This window comes from Hyperoodon ampullatus (genome assembly GCF_949752795.1).
Source record: "Hyperoodon ampullatus genome assembly, chromosome: 1".
NCBI lineage: Eukaryota > Metazoa > Chordata > Mammalia > Artiodactyla > Ziphiidae > Hyperoodon > Hyperoodon ampullatus.
The window spans coordinates 18,486,993-18,504,824 of record NC_136914.1 but is presented as its reverse complement, the minus strand read 5'-3'; positions in this window follow the sequence as shown (position 1 = coordinate 18,504,824).

Here is a 17,832-nt window from a genome sequence, read left to right as displayed (position 1 = left end):
TATTAAACAAGTAAAAATAAACAGATGAAAATAAGCATAATGGTATATTTTAACACAATATATCTTAAATATCATCATTTCAACATATAATATAAAATATTATTAATCAGATATTTTATACTTTTTTGTCAAATTAAGTTTTCAAAATCTGGTGTGCATTTCAGACTTACAGCTCATTTCAAACTGAAATAGCCACATTTCAGGTGCTCAATAGTCACATGTGGTTAGTGGCTACCATAATGGACAGCAGAGGTCTAGACTGTAAGCAGGAATAAACTCAGATGACATCTATATGAATTTGATCTACTGACCAGTAAGTAGTCTAATGATATATCAGATATTAACGTTTATATTTTATTGTAATACTTTAATAAATAATTTTCTGTTTAGAGTCTAGTTCCCTAGCAATTAATATAATCTCAGTTAGTTCCTGAAATATAATGCCACTTGGTGGTATGGATACTGAAGTGAAAAGGAATTTTTGTCTGGAATACAATAACATCAAATTGTTTAAATCCAGCCCCTCCCCACCCCCCAAATCAAAGTCAAAACCCCTGTCACAGTCATTATTATATAGTCAGTGTTTAACCCATAATTCAAAAGCAGCTATTGATCTATCTTAGTGCAATCTTGCTTGATTGTACAATTTGGTCAAAAAAACCTAAATATCAATGAAATGTAATCTCACAATAACTGACTTAAGCATTGCCTTAATTTTCAATTACTTTGTATTGAAAAACATGTTAATTAAAAGAAAGTCTGTCGCCTTTACCTCATTAAGGTAACTCTTCTATCTTGGCAACAAAGGTAAATGAAAAGCAGGCTTTATAAAAATGAAAATGTAATAGCTCTTCTTGACCAGATTAGTACTCATTTCTAGAAGCATGTAGATTGTCCTCTACTATAATCCCTTAATTACTCCTTGGGGCCATAAATATAACCAATCTTTAGAAGAAGGATGCAAATATACTGCTTTGAAAACAGAAAAAATTTATGTCACCCAGAGATTCTGAATGACAGTTAAATTATGGATTGTAAAAATGTAGCAGCCATGTGATTCAGTGAGGACAAGCAAGCACACTTACCATTTAGAAGATTCTACTTTGCTTCCTGGGTGTTTCTGTTTGTTCTTTTGTTCTATAATTGAAGCATTTTCTCTTTTAATTGGGAAAAGATTTGATAGTGACATTAAATGTTCTTTTCAGAACAGAATACCTTAAAAACGGACTGAGCTATGGATATTCAAACAAAAGAATAACATCTTAATTATATCATTCATAAACTTTGAAAAATTATTTTACATAAATGAATAATGGATTCATTAATGTAAATAACTTCTGTAACATACTAACACTATTCATTAATATCTTTCACATTTAGATTCTTAGGGTTAATATATATAAATGTACTTTAAACTGTAAAAAAGTTACTAGTCATGAGGTTAACTAAAGTATGTTTAATAGTTTTCCCAAACATATTTGAGAGAGACCAAAATCTTTGGTGAAACCTTAACCATTTTTCAAAAAGAAACACAGAGTTTTTTGCATATATTAACATCAAATAATTTTATTCTCAAAACAAATTTTGCTTCTAATGAAAGTAGATATTTGATTCCCAAATGTGTCTTCTCTCAACATTTATCCTTTCAACAAATATTGATTAAATGCTTATCATCTGTCCAAAACTATCTTTAGTACTGTGAACATGCAGTAACAAAAGTTCATTTGTATTCTGCATTCACATACCAATGAAAATATTGAGAAAGTCAAAATTTGAAACTACTCTGAAAACTAGAAAACAAACAAAACCCCAGTGCCTAATTTTCAACTGCTGTGAGGAATGTCCACTGAATCTCTTGCTAAAAGGAGATGACTGATGGACAAAATTATGGAATTTCATTCAACCAATATGGATTGAGTGCCTCCTATATGACTGGTATCAGTCCTAACATAGCCCTATCAACACATATCCTTTTTTTTCACGCCCCCACCAAGAACGTTGTGTAACAGGATATACAAAGAAGTTGGGTATTGAGATGCACAGCTGATAAGTACATATTTTTGAGAATACTGCATTCATAGATGTATATTGTTTCATTGTCTACATGTGATAGGATGAGAATTACAGATTTAGAACCAGTCTCATGAAAAAGGATACTTAATCTCAGTGAAATTTTAGACTCGTACACTTATAATATCTGTGATGTTTGGAAGGTTATCTCCCCTTTATGAACCTCAGTTCCCTAATTTTTCAAATAGAGACAATGTTATCCACCTATAAACTTTCTTGGCATTAATTGAATTAAATATAATTGAATTAAATATAGAAAGTAGTCTTTGTTCTTGAGAAGCAATATAGCTTAGTGATTAAAAGCATGGACTTTCTATGACCACACCCTTGCTATGTGCTTTCTTTGTGTCCTTAAGCAACTTACTTACTTACTCTCTGTGCTTTGTTTTTCACATTTGGAAAATGAGGATGATAAAATGATACCTATTTTGTAGTATTGTATTGAGGACCAAATAAATTAATATGTTTAAAGCATATCAAGCCTGGCATTATCAACACCATTATTTAAGTATCAAGTATTGTCATTATTATTATTATTACTTGTATAGTGTCCTCCCAAAAAGTAAATATTTGCATCAAGTTAGTTAAAAATAAATTTCTGATGCAAAGAGACAGAAAGATATCGTGTGTAAGTGGATTGGAAGAATTACTATTGTTAAAATGTCCATACAACCTAAAGCAATCTACATATTTAATGCAATCTCTATCAAAATACCCATGACATTTTTCACAGAACTAGAAAAAATAATCCAAAAATTGATATAGAACCACAAAAGACACTGAATAGCCAAAGCAATTTTGAGAAAAAAGAACAAAGCTGGAGTTACCACACTCCCTGACTTCAGACTATACTACAAAGCTACAGTAATCAAAACAGTATGGTACTGGCACAAAAAGAGACACATAGATCAAGGGAACAGAATAGAGAGCCCAAAAAAGAAACCCACACACTATGGTCAATCTATGACAAAGGAGGAAGGAATAGACAATGGGGAAAAGTCAGTCTCTTCAATAAGTGGTGCTGGGAAAACAGGACAGTTACATATCAAAGAATGGAATTAGAACACTCTCTAACAACACCATGTACAAAAATAAACTCAAAATGGATTAAAGGCCTAAATGTAAAATGGGATAGTATAAAACTACTAGAAGAAAACATAGGCAGAACACTGTGACATAAATCATAGCAATATTTTTTTTGGATCTGTCTCTTAAGGCAAAGGAAGCAAAAGAAAAAAGGAACAAATGGGACCTTAATGAACCCTAAAAGAAATGGGAAAATATGAAACTTAAAAGCTTTTGCACAACAAAGGAAACCATCAACAAAATGAAAAGACAACCTATGGAATGGGAGAAAATATTTGCAAATGATGGACCAACAAGGGGTTAATATCCCAAATATAAAAACAGCTCACACAACTCAATATCAAAAACAAAAACAAAAAACTCAATCAAAAAATGCACAGAAGACCTGAGCAAACATTCCTCCAAAGAAGATACACATATGGCTAATAGAAACATGAAAATGTGCTCAGTATTGCTAATTACTAGAGAAATGCAAATCAAAACAACAATGAGATATCACCTCATGCCTGTCAGAATGGTTATCATCAAAAAGTCTACAAATAACAAATGTTGGCCAGGATGTGGAGAAAGGGGAACCCTAGAAAACCGTAGGTGGGAATGTAAATTGGAGTAGCCACTAAGGAAAACAGTATGAAGGTTCCTCAAAAAACTAAAATTAGAACTACTGTATGATCCAGCAATTCCACTCCTGGGTATATATCCAAAGAAAATGAAAACACTAATTTGAAAAGATGCATGCACCCCAGTGTTCATAGCAACATTATTTACAATATCCAAGATATGAAAGCAGCCTAAGTGTCCATCAACAGATGAATGGATAAAGAAGATGTGGTATATATATACAATGTAATACTACTCAGCCATAAAAAAAGAATGAAATAATGCCATTTGCAGCAACATGGATGGACCTAGAGATTATAATACTAAGTGGAATAAGTCACACAAAGACAAATATCATATGATATCACTTATATATGAATCTAAAAAAAAGACACAAATGAACTTATTTACAAAACAGAACAATGAACCAACGTTCATAGAATTACTCCCAAAAATATAGTTGTAATCCAAAATTTTCATGGTTTAAAAAAGGAAAACTGGGTAAATTCCATTTATTCCGCCTTCCTCTCATTTATCCCACAAGTGGATATGAAGTGCTTACAATATACCAGGCACTGTACTAGGGTCTAATGATAAAATTGTCAAGAAATAAGATAAAATTTCAGGCCTTGTGAAATCCACTACTAATAATCAGATAATCATAAAATAAATGTAAAATCAAACAGTGATAAGAACACTTAAGAAGAGGTACAAATTGGAAGATTTGACCAAGGAAGTGCAATCATTGGCTTCATTAAGGAAGTGATGTTTGAACTGAAGTCTGAAGGAAGGATAGAGCTTAGCTAGGCAATGGTGATGGGGGGATTGAGGGAGGTACTCCAGCCTCAGAGATCAATATAAGCAAAGACTCTGTAGCATGTTCTAGTAACTGAAAGAAGACCAGTGGGCCTGGAGTGGAATAAAGAAACAGAGGCGTCATGAGGGATGATGCTTTGGAGGAAAATAAGCCAAGTTAAGGAGTCTTTATGATGAACTTGACTAGAGACCATTGAGGTTTATTAAAAACAGGGTGAGAGATGATTTTCTGATTTACTTTTTAGAAAGATCATTCATTACTATATTTTGCATTAATGTTTTTGTTATGAAAACATTGAATAGCATGTGTGTATTATCTAATTACTGAAATAATTGTGTATCATCAATTTCAATGGGAATTATTTATTTTTGTTTATTTTCTTAAATGAGAATTACTCAGCAAGAAGTTTTTCAGGTTACAATTATCTTCTGGAAGCAGGGAAGACTATAGTCTGAAGCTCAGAGGAGAAGAATGGGTTAAAGATGAAAATTTGCAGATTGTCTGCAAATAGACTATGGAGAGATCACAGTACAAGAGAAGGACCCAGGGTCAAATTTATGAAACCAAATTCATGGCCATATATGGGAAAGGAGGCTATAAAAGACAAAAATGGAGCAGGTAGAGAGGCAGGAGGAATAGCAGAGAGTAGTATGTCAGTGAAGCCAAGAGAAGAGAGTGTACCAACATTTCAGTACTGCTGATAAGTCTAATAATAAGTGGACTGAAAAACATTCTTCATTTTGAAACAAAAGGAGTATACTAATTAACTTAGTTGAGGTAAGCTAAAGTGAATATAAGCCAGACTGGAGGAAATTGAGAAGAGGAGAAGAAAGTACAGCATTACTGAGAAACTTTTTCAAGAACTTAGCTTCAAAGATAGAAAAGAAAAAGAAATAACCAGAGGTAAATGAAGCATCTGGAAATACTGGTTTATAATTTTAGTTTTATTTTTTTTAACAGAGGAGATTTAAAACTATTTAAAGATGAGAAGTTACCCTGTTGATGAGAATAAGAGGGCATAACTGATAGTAAAGTGTCCCAGAAAATATAGAAAGAGGATAAAATCCATAGCATAAGATATTTGGAGTTACTAGTATTAGAAAAAATGAGTGAGTTTCTATTTTAGCAGTTGGAAGGATTATGAGATAAAGCCAGATGTATATAAATTTATGAATTAAATAAAATGTAAATGAGAGACTTTCCATCTGATGTCTTTTTGTTGGCTTGTTTTTCTCTATAGCTGGCATCAAGTGTTCCTCCTCAAATTCCCACAGATATGGCCAAGGAAACATATGATTAGGGAAAACTCTGTTAATGAAAAACAGGGATGGAACATCTATCTGCTGAAATTTTCAAACAATTACAGGTAGATATAATAGTGATGGGAATGGACTGAAGGAGATTTAGAGGGCTGATTCAGGCTTCCTATCCCCCATGCTCAACCTACTTCCAAGTAGAAATATTCACTTCAGGAAGCTGAAATTTTGTCATTCTCAATCTAGAGATAATTAAGTAGTGTAATATCATTGAGATTAAAATATTGGAGTCTACTGACTCCAGTATTCAAATTCAAATTTTTTTGAATTATTTATTTTTAATTTTTATTGAAATATAGTTGATTTACAATGTGTTTCAGATGTACAGCAAAGTGATTCATATATATATTCTTTTTTTATATTCTCTTCCATTATAGGTTATTATAAGATATTCAATATAATTAACTATTAAATATAGTTCCCTGTGCTATACAGTAGGTCCTTGTTGGTTATCTATATTATATAGAGTAGTGTGTATATTTTAATTCCAAACTCCTAATTTATCCCTCCCCCCTCCCCTTTGGTAACCATAAGTTTGTTTTTCACATCTGTGAGTCTATTTCTATTTTGTAAATAAGTTCATTTGTATCACTTTTTTTAGATTCCACATGTAAGTGATATCATATGATATTTGTCTTTCTCTGTCTGGCTTACTTAGCTTAGTATGATAATCTCTAGGTCTATCCATGTTGCTGTAAATGGCATTATTTCATTCTTTTTTAAGGCTAATATTCCATTTTATATATAATAGTCATATATATATATGTGTGTGTGTGTGTATACACACACACATACCACATCTTCTTTATCCATTCATATGTTGATGGACATTTAGGTTGCTTCCATGTCTTGGCTACTGTAAATAGGGCTGCAATGAACATTGGGTGCATGTATCTTTTCAAACTACGGTTTTGTCTAGATCTATACCCAGGAGTGGGATTGCAGGATCATATGGAAGCTCTATTTTTAGTTTTTTAAGGAACCTTCATATTTTTCTTTATAGTGGCTGTACCAGTGTACATCCTCACCAACAGTTTCTTTTTCTCCACACCCTCTCCAGCATTTATTATTTGTAGATTTTTTGATGTTGGTTCTTCTGATCCCTGTGAGGTGATAACTCATTGTAATTTTGATTTGCATTTCTCTTATAAATGACAATGTTGAGCATCTTTTCATGTGCCTGTTGCCCATCTATATGTCTTCTTTGGAGAAATGACTTTTTAGATCTTCTGCCAGTTTTTGATTAGGTTGTTTGCTTTTTTAATATTGAGCTATATGAGCTATTTGTATATTTTGGAGATTAATTCCTGGTCAGTTGCATCATTTGCAAATATTTTCTTCCATGATATAGGTTGTCTTTTTTTCTGTTTATGGTTTCCTCTGCTGTGCAAAAGCTTTTAAGTTTAATTAGGTCCCATTTGTTTATTTTTGTTTTTATTTTCATTACTCTAGGAGGTAGGTTCAAGAAGATATTGCTGCAATTAATGTCAAGGAGTGTTCAGCCTGTGTTTTCCTCTAGGAGTTTTATAGTATCTGGTCTTATACTTAGGTCTTTAATCCATTTTCAGTTTATTTTTGTGTATGGTATTAGAGAATGTTCTAATTCCATTCTTTTACATGTATCTGCCCAGTTGGCCCAGCAACATTTATGGAAGAGACTATCTTTTCTCCATTGTATATTCTTGCCTCCTTTGTCACAGATTAATTGACCATATGTGCATGGGTTTAATTCTGGGCTTTCTACCCTGTTCCATGGATCAATATTTTTGTTTTTGTGCCAGCACCAAACTGTTTTGATTACTGAAGCTTTGTAGTATAGTCTGCAGTCAGGCAGCCTGATTCCTCCATCTTTATTTTTCTTAAGTTTGCTATTGCCTATTCAGGGTCTTTTGTGTTTCCATACAAATTTTAAAATTTTTTGTTCTAGATCTGTGAACAATGCCATTGGTAATTTGATAGGAATTGCACTGAATCTGTAGATTATCCTGGGTAGTATGGTCGCTTTTAACAGTATTGAGTCTTCCAATCCAAGAACATGGTATATCTTTCCATTTGTTTGTGTCATCTTCAGTTTCTTTCATCAGCATCTTACAGTTTTTTAAGTACAGGTCTTTTGCCTCCTTAAGTAGGTATATTCCTAGGTATTTTATTATTTTCATGCAATGGTAAATGTGACTGTTTCCTTAATTTCTCTTTCTGATCTTCCATTGTTAATGTATAGAAATGCAACAGATTCTGTGTATTAATTTTGTATCCTGCAACTTTACTGAATTCATTGATGAGCTCTAGTAGTTTTCTGGTAGCATCTTTAGGATTTTCTGTGTATAATATCATGCCATCTACAAACAGTGACAGTTTTACTTCTTCTTTTCCAATTTGGATTCCTTTACTTTCTTTTTCTTCTCTGATTGCTGTGGCTAGGACTTGCAAAACTATGCTGAATAAAACTGGAGAGAGCATATATCCTTGTCTTCATCTTGATCTCAGAGGAAATGCCTTCAGCTTTTCATTGTTAAGTATGATGTTAGCTGCGTGTCTGTCAAAAATGGCCTTTATTATGTTGAGGTTAAGTTCCCTCTATGCCCACTTTCTGGAGAGTTTTTATCATAAATCAATGTTGATTTTATCCAAAGCTTTTTATGCATCCATTGAGATGATCATATGGTTTTTATTCTTCAATTTGTTAATGTGGTGTATCATAATGATTGATTTGCAGACATTGAAAAATATTTGCAGCCCTAGGATAAATCTCACTTGATCACGGTGTATGATCCTTTGAATGTATTGTTGGATTTGGTTTGCTACTATTTCGTTGAAGATTTTTTCATCTATGTTCATCAGTGATATTGGCCTGTAATTTCCTTTTTTGTGGTATCTTTGGTTTTTGTATCACAGTGATGGTGGCCTCATAGAATGAGTTTGGAAGTGTTCCTTCCCTTGCAATGTTTTGGAATAGTTTCAGAAGTATAGATGTTAGCTCTTCTCTAAATGTTTGATAGAATGATAGAATTCACCTGTGAAGCCATCTGGTCCTGGACTTTTGTTTGTTGGAAGTTTTTTAATCACAGTTTCAATTTCAGTACTTGTGATTGGCCTGTTCATATTTTCCATTTCTTCTTGGTTCCATCTTGGAGATTGTATCTTTCTAAGAAATGGACAAATTCTTCTAGGTTGTCCATTTTATTTGTCATATAGTTGCTTGTAGTAGTCTTTTATGATCCTTTGTATTTCCATGGTGTCCCTTATAACTTCTCCTTTTTCATTTCTAATTGTATTGATTTGGACCCTCTCCCCTTTTTTCTTGATTAGTCTAGCTAAAGGTTTATCAATTTTGTTGATTTTTCAAAGAACCAGGTTTTAGTTTCATTGACTTTTTCTATTGTTTTTTTAAGTCTCTATTTCATTTATTTCTGCTCTGATCTTTATGATTCCTTTCCTTCTAACTTTGGGTTTTGTTTGTTCTTGTTTCTCTAGTTGCTTTAGGTGTAATGTTAGGTTGTTTATATGAGATGTTCCTTGTTTCTGGAGGTAAGTTTATATTGCTATAAACTTCCCTCTTAGAACTGCTTTTGTTCCATCCCATAGGTTTTGGATCATCATGTCTTCATTTTCATTGGTCTCTGGGTATTTTTTGATTTCCTCTTTGATTTCTTCAGTGATCCATTGGTTGTTTAGCAGCATATTATTTAGCCTCCATGTGTTTGTGCTTTTTGCAGTTTTTTCTTGTAGTTGATTTCTAATCTCATTGTGATCAGAAAAGATGCTCTATATGATTTCAGTTTTCTTAGATTTACCGAGGCTTGCTTTGTGGCCCAGCATGTGATCTACCTTGGAGAATGTTCCATGGGCACCTGAAAAGAATGTGTATTCTGCTGCTTTCAGATGGAATGCTCTTTAAACATCAATTAAATAGCAATTAAGTCTATCTGGTCTAATGTGTCATTTAAGGCCTGTGTTTCCTTCTGATTTTCTGTCTGGATGTCCATTGATGAAAGTGGGGTGTTAATGTCCCCCACTATTATTGTGTTACTGTCAACTTCTCCTTTTATGTCTCTTAACATTTACCTTGTATATCAAGGTGCTCCTATGTTGGGTGCATATATATTTAAGATTGTTATATATTCTTGAGTTGATCCCTTGGTTATTATGTAGTATCATTCTTTATCTCTTATAACAGTCTTTATTTTAAAGTCTATTTAAAGTCTGATTTTCCCATCCCCTCACTTTATGTCTGTATGTGTCTCTAGATCTGAAGTGGGTCTCTTGTAGAGAGCATATATATGAGTCTTGTTTTTGTATCCATTAAGCCAGTGTATGTCTTTTGGTTGGAGCATTTAACCCGTTTACATTTAAGGTAATTATCAGTACGTTCTTATTTCCATTTTGTTAATTGTTTTGGATTTGTTTTTGTAGGTCTTTTTTCCTACTTTCTCTTTTGTTCTCTTCTCTCATGATTTAATGACTTTCTTTAGTGTTGTGTTTCGATTTCATTTTTTTTTGTGTGTATATCTATTGTAGATTTCTGGTTTGTGGTTACCATGAGGTTTTGTTATAGCAGTCTATATATGTATGTGTGTATATATATATACATGATTGTTTTAAGTTGCTGATTGCTTTATTTCAAATGCATTTCAAGTATCCTCCATTTGTACTCTTCTCCTCTCACAATTATTGGTTTAGATATCATATTTGTGTGTGGATGATTTCCTACCTTTACTGTATGTTTGCCTTTACTGACTGGTGAGCTTTCCCATTCACAATTTTCTTGTTTCTAATTGTGCCCTTTCCTTTTCTGCATAGAGAAGTTCCTTTAGCATTTGTTGTAAAGCTGATTTGGTGGTTCTAAATTCTCTGAGCTTTTGTTTATCCGTAAAGCTTTTGATTTCTCCAACAAATCTGAAAGAGAGCTTGCTGGGTAGAGTATTCTTGGTTGTACATTTTTCCCTTTCATCACTTTAAATATATCCTGCAACTACCTTCTTACTGGCAGATCTTCTGCTGAAAAATCAGCTGATAACCTTATGGGGGTTCCTTTGTGTATTATTTGTTGCTATTCCCTCATTGCTTTTAATATTTTCTCTTTATAATTTTTGTCAATCTGATTACTGGGTCGTGGTGGGTTCCTTTTTGGGTTTATCCTTTATGGTAATCTCTCTGCTTCCTGGACTTGAGTGACTGCTTACTTTCCCATGTTAGGGAGGTTTTCAGCTATTATGTCTTCAAACATTTCCTCAGGCTCTTTCTCTCTCTCTTGTCCTTCTGAGACCCTTATAATGTGAACGTTGGTACATTTGACATCGTCTGAGAGGTCTCTTAAACTGTCCTTGTTTATTTTCATTCTTTTTTTTTTTTTTTATTAACACCCTCAGGCCTCTCTTTGAGTAAGCTGCTGTCAAATGGATCCCCCAGCTCTGTAACACTTAAATTGATTTTTTTAAAGCCCAAATGGAGATTTCAAATGATTTTTTTCTGCTTTATAACAAATTTAATCAGTTATACATATACATATGTTCCCATATCCCCTCCCTTTTGCGTCTCCCTCCCACCCTCCCTATCCCACCCCTCCAGGCGATCACAAAGCACTGAGCTGATCTCTCTGTGCTATGCAGCTGCTTCCCACAAGCTATCTACCTTACATTTGGTAGTGTATATATGTCCATGCCACTCTTTCGCTTTGTCACAGCTTACCCTCCCCCCCCATATCCTCAAGTCCATTCTCTAGTAGGTTTCTGTCTTTATTCCTGTCTTACCCCTATGTTCTTCATGACATTTTTTTTTCTTAAATTCCATATATATGTGTCAGCATACAGTATTTGTCTTTCTCTTTCTGACTTACTTCACTCTGTATAACAGACTCTAGGTCCATCCACCTCATTACAAATAGCTCAATTTCGTTTCTTTTTATGGCTGAGTAATATTCCATTGTATATATGTGCCACATCTTCTTTATCCATTCATCCGATGATGGACACTTAGGTTGTTTCCATCTCCGGGCTATTGTAAACAGGGCTGCTATGAACATTTTGGTACATGATTCTTTTTGAAATATGGTTTCTCAGGGTATATGCCCAGTAGTGGGATTGCTGGGTCATATGGTAGTTTTATTTGTAGTTTTTTAAGGAACCTCCATACCGTTCTCCATAGTGGCTGTACCAATTCACATTCCCACCAGCAGTGCAAGAGTGTTCCCTTTTTTCCACACCTTCTCCAGCATTTATTGTTTCTAGATTTTTTGATGATGGCCATTCTGACTGGTGTGAGATGATATCTCATTGTAGTTTTGATTTGCATTTCTCTAATGAGTAAAGATGTTGAGCATCCTTTCATGTGTTTGTTGGCAGTCTGTATATCTTCTGTGGAGAAATGTCTATTTAGGTCTTCTGCCCATTTTTGGATTGGGTTGTTTGTTTTTTTTGTTATTGAGCTGCACGAGCTGCTTATAAATTTTGGAGATTAATGTTTGTCAGTGGCTTCATTTGCAAATATTTTCTCCCATTCTGAGGGTTGTCTTTTGGTCTTGTTTCCTTTGCTGTGCAAAAGCTTTGAAGTTTCATTAGGACCCATGTGTTTATTTTTGTCTTTATTTCCATTTCTCTAGGAGGTGGGTCAAAAAGGATCTTGCTGTGATTTATGTCATAGAGTGTTCTGCCTATGTTTTCCTCTAAGACTTTGATAGTGTCTGGCCTTACATTTAGGTCTTTAATCCATTTTGAGCTTATTTTTGTGTATGGTATTAGGGAGTGATCTAATCTCATACTTTTACATGTCCCTGTCCAGTTTTCCCAGCACCACTTATTGAAGAGACTGTCCTTTCTCCACTGTACATTCCTGCCTCCTTTATCAAAGATAAGGTGACCATATGTGCGTGGGTTTATCTCTGGGCTTTCTATCCTGTTCCATTGACCTATCTTTCTGTTTTTGTGCCAGTACCATACTGTCTTGATTACTGTAGCTTTGTAGTATAGTCTGAAGTCAGGGAGCCTGATTCCTCCAGCTCCATTTTTCGTTCTCAAGATTGCTTTGGCTATTCGGGGTCTTTTGTGTTTCCATACCAATTGTGAAATTTTTCGTTCTAGTTCTGTGAAAAATGCCAGTGGTAGTTTGATAGGGATTCCATTGAATCTGTAGATTGCTTGGGTAGTAGAGTCATTTTCACAATGTTGATTCTTCCAATCCAAGAATGTGGTATATCTCTCCATCTATTTGTATCATCTTTAATTTCTTTCATCAGTGTCTTATAATTTTCTGCATACAAGTCGTTTGTCTCCTTAGGTAGGTTTATTCCTAGATATTTAATTCTTTTTGTTGCAGTGGTAAATGGAGTGTTTCCTTGATTTCACTTTCAGATTTTTCATCATTAGTATATAGGAATGCCAGAGATTTCTGTGCATTAATTCTGTATCCTGCTACTTTACCAAATTCATTGATTAGCTCTAGTAGTTTTCTGGTAGCATCTTTAGGATTCTCTATGTATAGTATCATGTCATCTGCAAACAGTGACAGCTTTACTTCTTTTTTTCCGATTTGGATTCCTTTTATTTCCTTTTCTTCTCTGATTGCTGTGGCTAAAACTTCCAAAACTATGTTGAATAAGAGTGGTGAGAGTGGGCAACCTTGTCTTGTTCCTGATCTTAGTGGAAATAGTTTCAGTTTTTCACCATTGAGGACGATGCTGGCTGTGGGTTTGTCATATATGGCCTTTATTATGTTGAGGAAAGTTCCCTCTATGCCTACTTTCTGCAGGGTTTTTATCATAAATGGGTGTTGAATTTTGTCAAAAGCTTTCTCTGCATCTATTGAGATGATCATATGGTTTTTCTCTTTCAATTTGTTAATATGGTGTATCATGTTGATTAATTTGCATATATTGAAGAATCCTTGCATTCCTGGAATAAACCCCACTTGATCATGGTGTATGATCATTTTAATGTGTTGTTGGATCCTGTCTGTTAGTATTTTGTTGAGGATTTTTGCATCTATGTTCATCAGTGATATTGGCCTGTAGTTTTCTTTCTTTGTGACATCCTTGTCTGGTTTTGGTATCAAGGTGATGGTGGCCTCGTAGAATGAGTTTGGGAGTGTTCCTCCCTCTGCTATATTTTGGAAGAGTTTGAGAAGGATAGGTGTTAGCTCTTCTCTAAATGCTTGATAGAATTCGCCTGTGAAGCCATCTGGTCCTGGGCTTTTGTTTGTTGGAAGATTTTTTATCAGAGTTCCAATTTCAGTCCTTGTGATTGGTCTGTTCATATTTTCTCTTTCTTCCTGATTCCGTCTTGGCAGGTTGTGCATTTCTAAGAATTTGTCCATTACTTCCAGGTTGTCCATTTTATTGGCATAGAGTTGCTTGTAGTAATCTCTCATGATCTTTTGTATTTCTGCAGTGTCAGTTGTTACTTCTCCTTTTTCATTTCTAATTCTATTGATTTGAGTCTTCTCCCTGTTTTTCTTGATGAGTCTGGCTAATGGTTTATCAATTTGGATTGTCTTCACAAAGAACCAGCTTTTAGTTTTATTGATCTGTGCTATCGTTTCCTTCATTTCTTTTTCATTTATTTCTGATCTGATTTTTATGATTTCTTTCCTGCTAACTTTGGGATGTTTTTGTTCTTCTTTCTCTAATTGCTTTAGGTGCAAGGTTAGGTTGTTTTTTTATTTTTTTTTGCGGTATGTGGGCCTCTCACTGTTGTGGCCTCTCCCATTGCGGAGCACAGGCTCCAGACGCACAGGCCCAGCGGCCGTGGCTCACGGGCCCAGCCACTCCGCGGCATGTGGGATCTTCACAGACCGGGGCACGAACCCTTTTCCCCTGCATCGGCAGGCGGACTCTCAACCACTGCACCACCAGGAAAGCCCCCAAGGTTAGGTTGTTTATTTGAGATGTTTCCTGATTCTTAAGGTAGGATTGTATTGCTATAAACTTCCGTCTTAGAACTGCTTTTACTGCATCCCATAAGTTTTGGGTCGTGTCTCCATTGTCGTTTGTTTCTAGGTATCTTTTAATTTCCTTTCTGATTTCTTCAGTGATCACTTCGTTATTAAGTAGTGTATTGTTTAGCCTCCATGTGTTTTTATTTTTTACAGATCTTTTCCTGTAATTGATATCTAGTCTCATAGCATTGTGGTCGGAAAAGATACTTGATACAATTTCAATTTTCTTAAATTTACCAAGGCTTGATTTGTGACCCAAGATATGATCTATCCTGGAGAATGTTCCATGAGCACTTGAGAAAATGTGTATTCTGTTGTTTTTGGATGGAATGTCCTATAAATATCAATTAAGTCCATCTTGTTTAATGTATCATTTAAAGCTTTTGTTTCCTTATTTATTTTCATTTTGGATGATCTGTCCATTGGTGAAGCTGGGGTGTTAAAGTCCCCTACTATGATTGTGTTACTGTCGATTTCTCCTTTTATGGCTGTTAGTATTTGCCTTATGTATTGAGGTGCTCCTATGTTGGGTGCATAAATATTTACAATTGTTATATCTTCTTCTTGGATCGATCCCTTTATCATTATGTAGTGTCCTTCTTTGTCTCTTCTAGTAGTCTTTATTTTAAAGTCTATTTTGTCTGATATGAGAATGGCTACTCCAGCTTTCTTTTGGTTTCCATTTGCATGAAATATCTTTTTCCATCCCCTTACTTTCAGTCTGTATGTGTCTCTAGGTCTGAAGTGGGTCTCTTGTAGGCAGCATATATATGGGTTTTGTTTTTGTATCCATTCAGCCAATCTGTGTCTTTTGGTGGGAGCATTTAGTCCATTTACATTTAAGGTAATTATCGATATGTATGTTCCTATTCCCATTTTCTTAATTGTTTTGGGTTCATTATTCTAGGTCTTTTCCTTCTGTTGTGTTTCTTGCCTAGAGAAGTTCCTTTAGCATTTGTTGTAAAGCTGGTTTGGTGGTGCTGAACTCTCTCAGCTTCTGCTTGTCTGTAAACGTTTTAATTTCTCCATCAAATCTGAATGAGATCCTTGCTGGGTAGATGAATCTTGGTTGCAGGTTTTTCTCCTTCATCACTTTAATTATGTCCTGCCACTCCCTTCTGGCTTGTAGAGTTTCTGCTGTTATCCTGATGGGGATTCCCTTGTGTGTTATTTGTTGTTTTTGCCTTGCTGCTTTTAATATGATTTCTTTGTGTTTAATTTTTGACAGTTTGATTAATATGTGTCTTGGCGTGTTTCTCCTTGGATTTATTCTGTATGGGACTCTCTGTGCCTCCTGGACTTGATTAACTATTTCCTTTCCCATATTAGGGAAGTTTTCAACTATAATCTCTTCAAATATTTTCTCAGTCCCTTTCTTTTTCTCTTCTTCTTCTGGAACCCCTATAATTCAAATGTTGTTGCGTTTAATGTTGTCCCAGAGGTCTCTGAGACTGTCCTCTGTTCTTTTCATTCTTTTTTCTTTATTTTGCTCTGCAGCAGTTATTTCCACTATTTTATCTTCCACCTCACTTATCCGTTCTTCTGCCTCAGTTATTCTGCTATTGATCCCATCTAGAGTATTTTTTATTTCATTTATTGTGTTTTTAATCGATGCTTGATTCATCTTTAGTTCTTCTAGGTCCTTGTTAACTGTTTCTTGCATTTTGTCTATTCTATTTCCAAGATTTTGGATCTTGGCAATAGAATTGTGGATCATCTTTACTATCATTGTTCTGAATTCCTTTTCAGGTAGACTGCCTATTACCTCCTCATTTGTTAGGTCTGATGGGTTTTTATCTTGCTCCTTCTCTTGCTGTGTGTTTTTGTGTCTTCTCATTTTGCTTATGTTACCGTGTTTGGTGTCTCCTTTTTGCAGGCTGCAGGTTCGTAGTTCCCGTTGTTTTTGGTGTCTGTCCCCAGTGGCTAAGGTTGGTTTAGTGGGTTGTGTAGGCTTCCTGGTGGAGGGGACTAGTGCCTGTGTTCTGGTGGATGAGCCTGGATCTTGTCTTTCTGGTGGGCAGGTCCACGTCTGGTGGTGTGTTTTGGGGTGTCTGAGGACTTTTTATGATTTTAGGCAGCCTCTCTGCTAATGGGTGGCATTGTGTTCCTGTCTTGTTAGTTGTTTGGCATAGTGTGTCGTTGAGTGAAGCTGGGTGCTGGTGTTGAGATGGAGATCTCTGGAAGATTTTCGCCGTTTGATATTATGTGGAGCTGGGAGGTCTCTTGTGGACCGGTGTCCTGAAGTTGGCTCTCCCACCTCAGAGGCACAGCACTGACTCCTGGCTCCTCAATTTGGGATGATTTGTTGTCTATTCATGTATTCCACAGATTCAGGGTAAATCAAGTTGATTGTGGAGCTTTAATCTGATGCTTCTGAGGCTGCTGGGAGAGATTTCCCTTTCTCTTCTTTGTTCTCACAGCTCCCGGGTCTCAGCTTTGGATTTGACCCCGCCTCTGCGTGTAGGTCGCCGGAGGGCGTCTGTTCTTCACTCAGACAGGACAGGGTTAAAGAAGCAGTCGCTTCAGGGACTCTGGCTCACTCAGGCCGGGGTGGGGAGGGAGGCACACGGAGTGCTGGGTGAGCCTGAAGCGGCAGAGGCCGGCGTGATGTTGCACCAGCCCGAGGCGCGCCGTGCATTCTCCCAGGGAAGCCGTCCCTGGATCCCAGGACCCCTGCAGTGACGGGCTGCACAGGCTCCCTTAAAGGGGGCGTGGACAGTGACCTGCGCTCTCACACAGGCCTCTTGGCAGTGGCAGCAGCAGCCCCAGTGTCCCACGCCTGTCTCTGGGCTCCGCACTTTCAGCCGCGGCTTGCGCCCATCTGTGGAGCTCCTTTAAGCAGCACTCTTAATCCCCTCTCCTCGTGCACCAGGAAACCAAGAGAGAAGAAAAAGTCTCTTGCTTCTTTGGCAGCTCCAGAGTTTTCCTGGACTCCCTCCCGGCTAGCTGTGGCGCACTAGCCCCGTTCAGGCTGAGTTCTCGCCGCCAGCCCCAGTCCTCTCCCTGCGCTCTGAC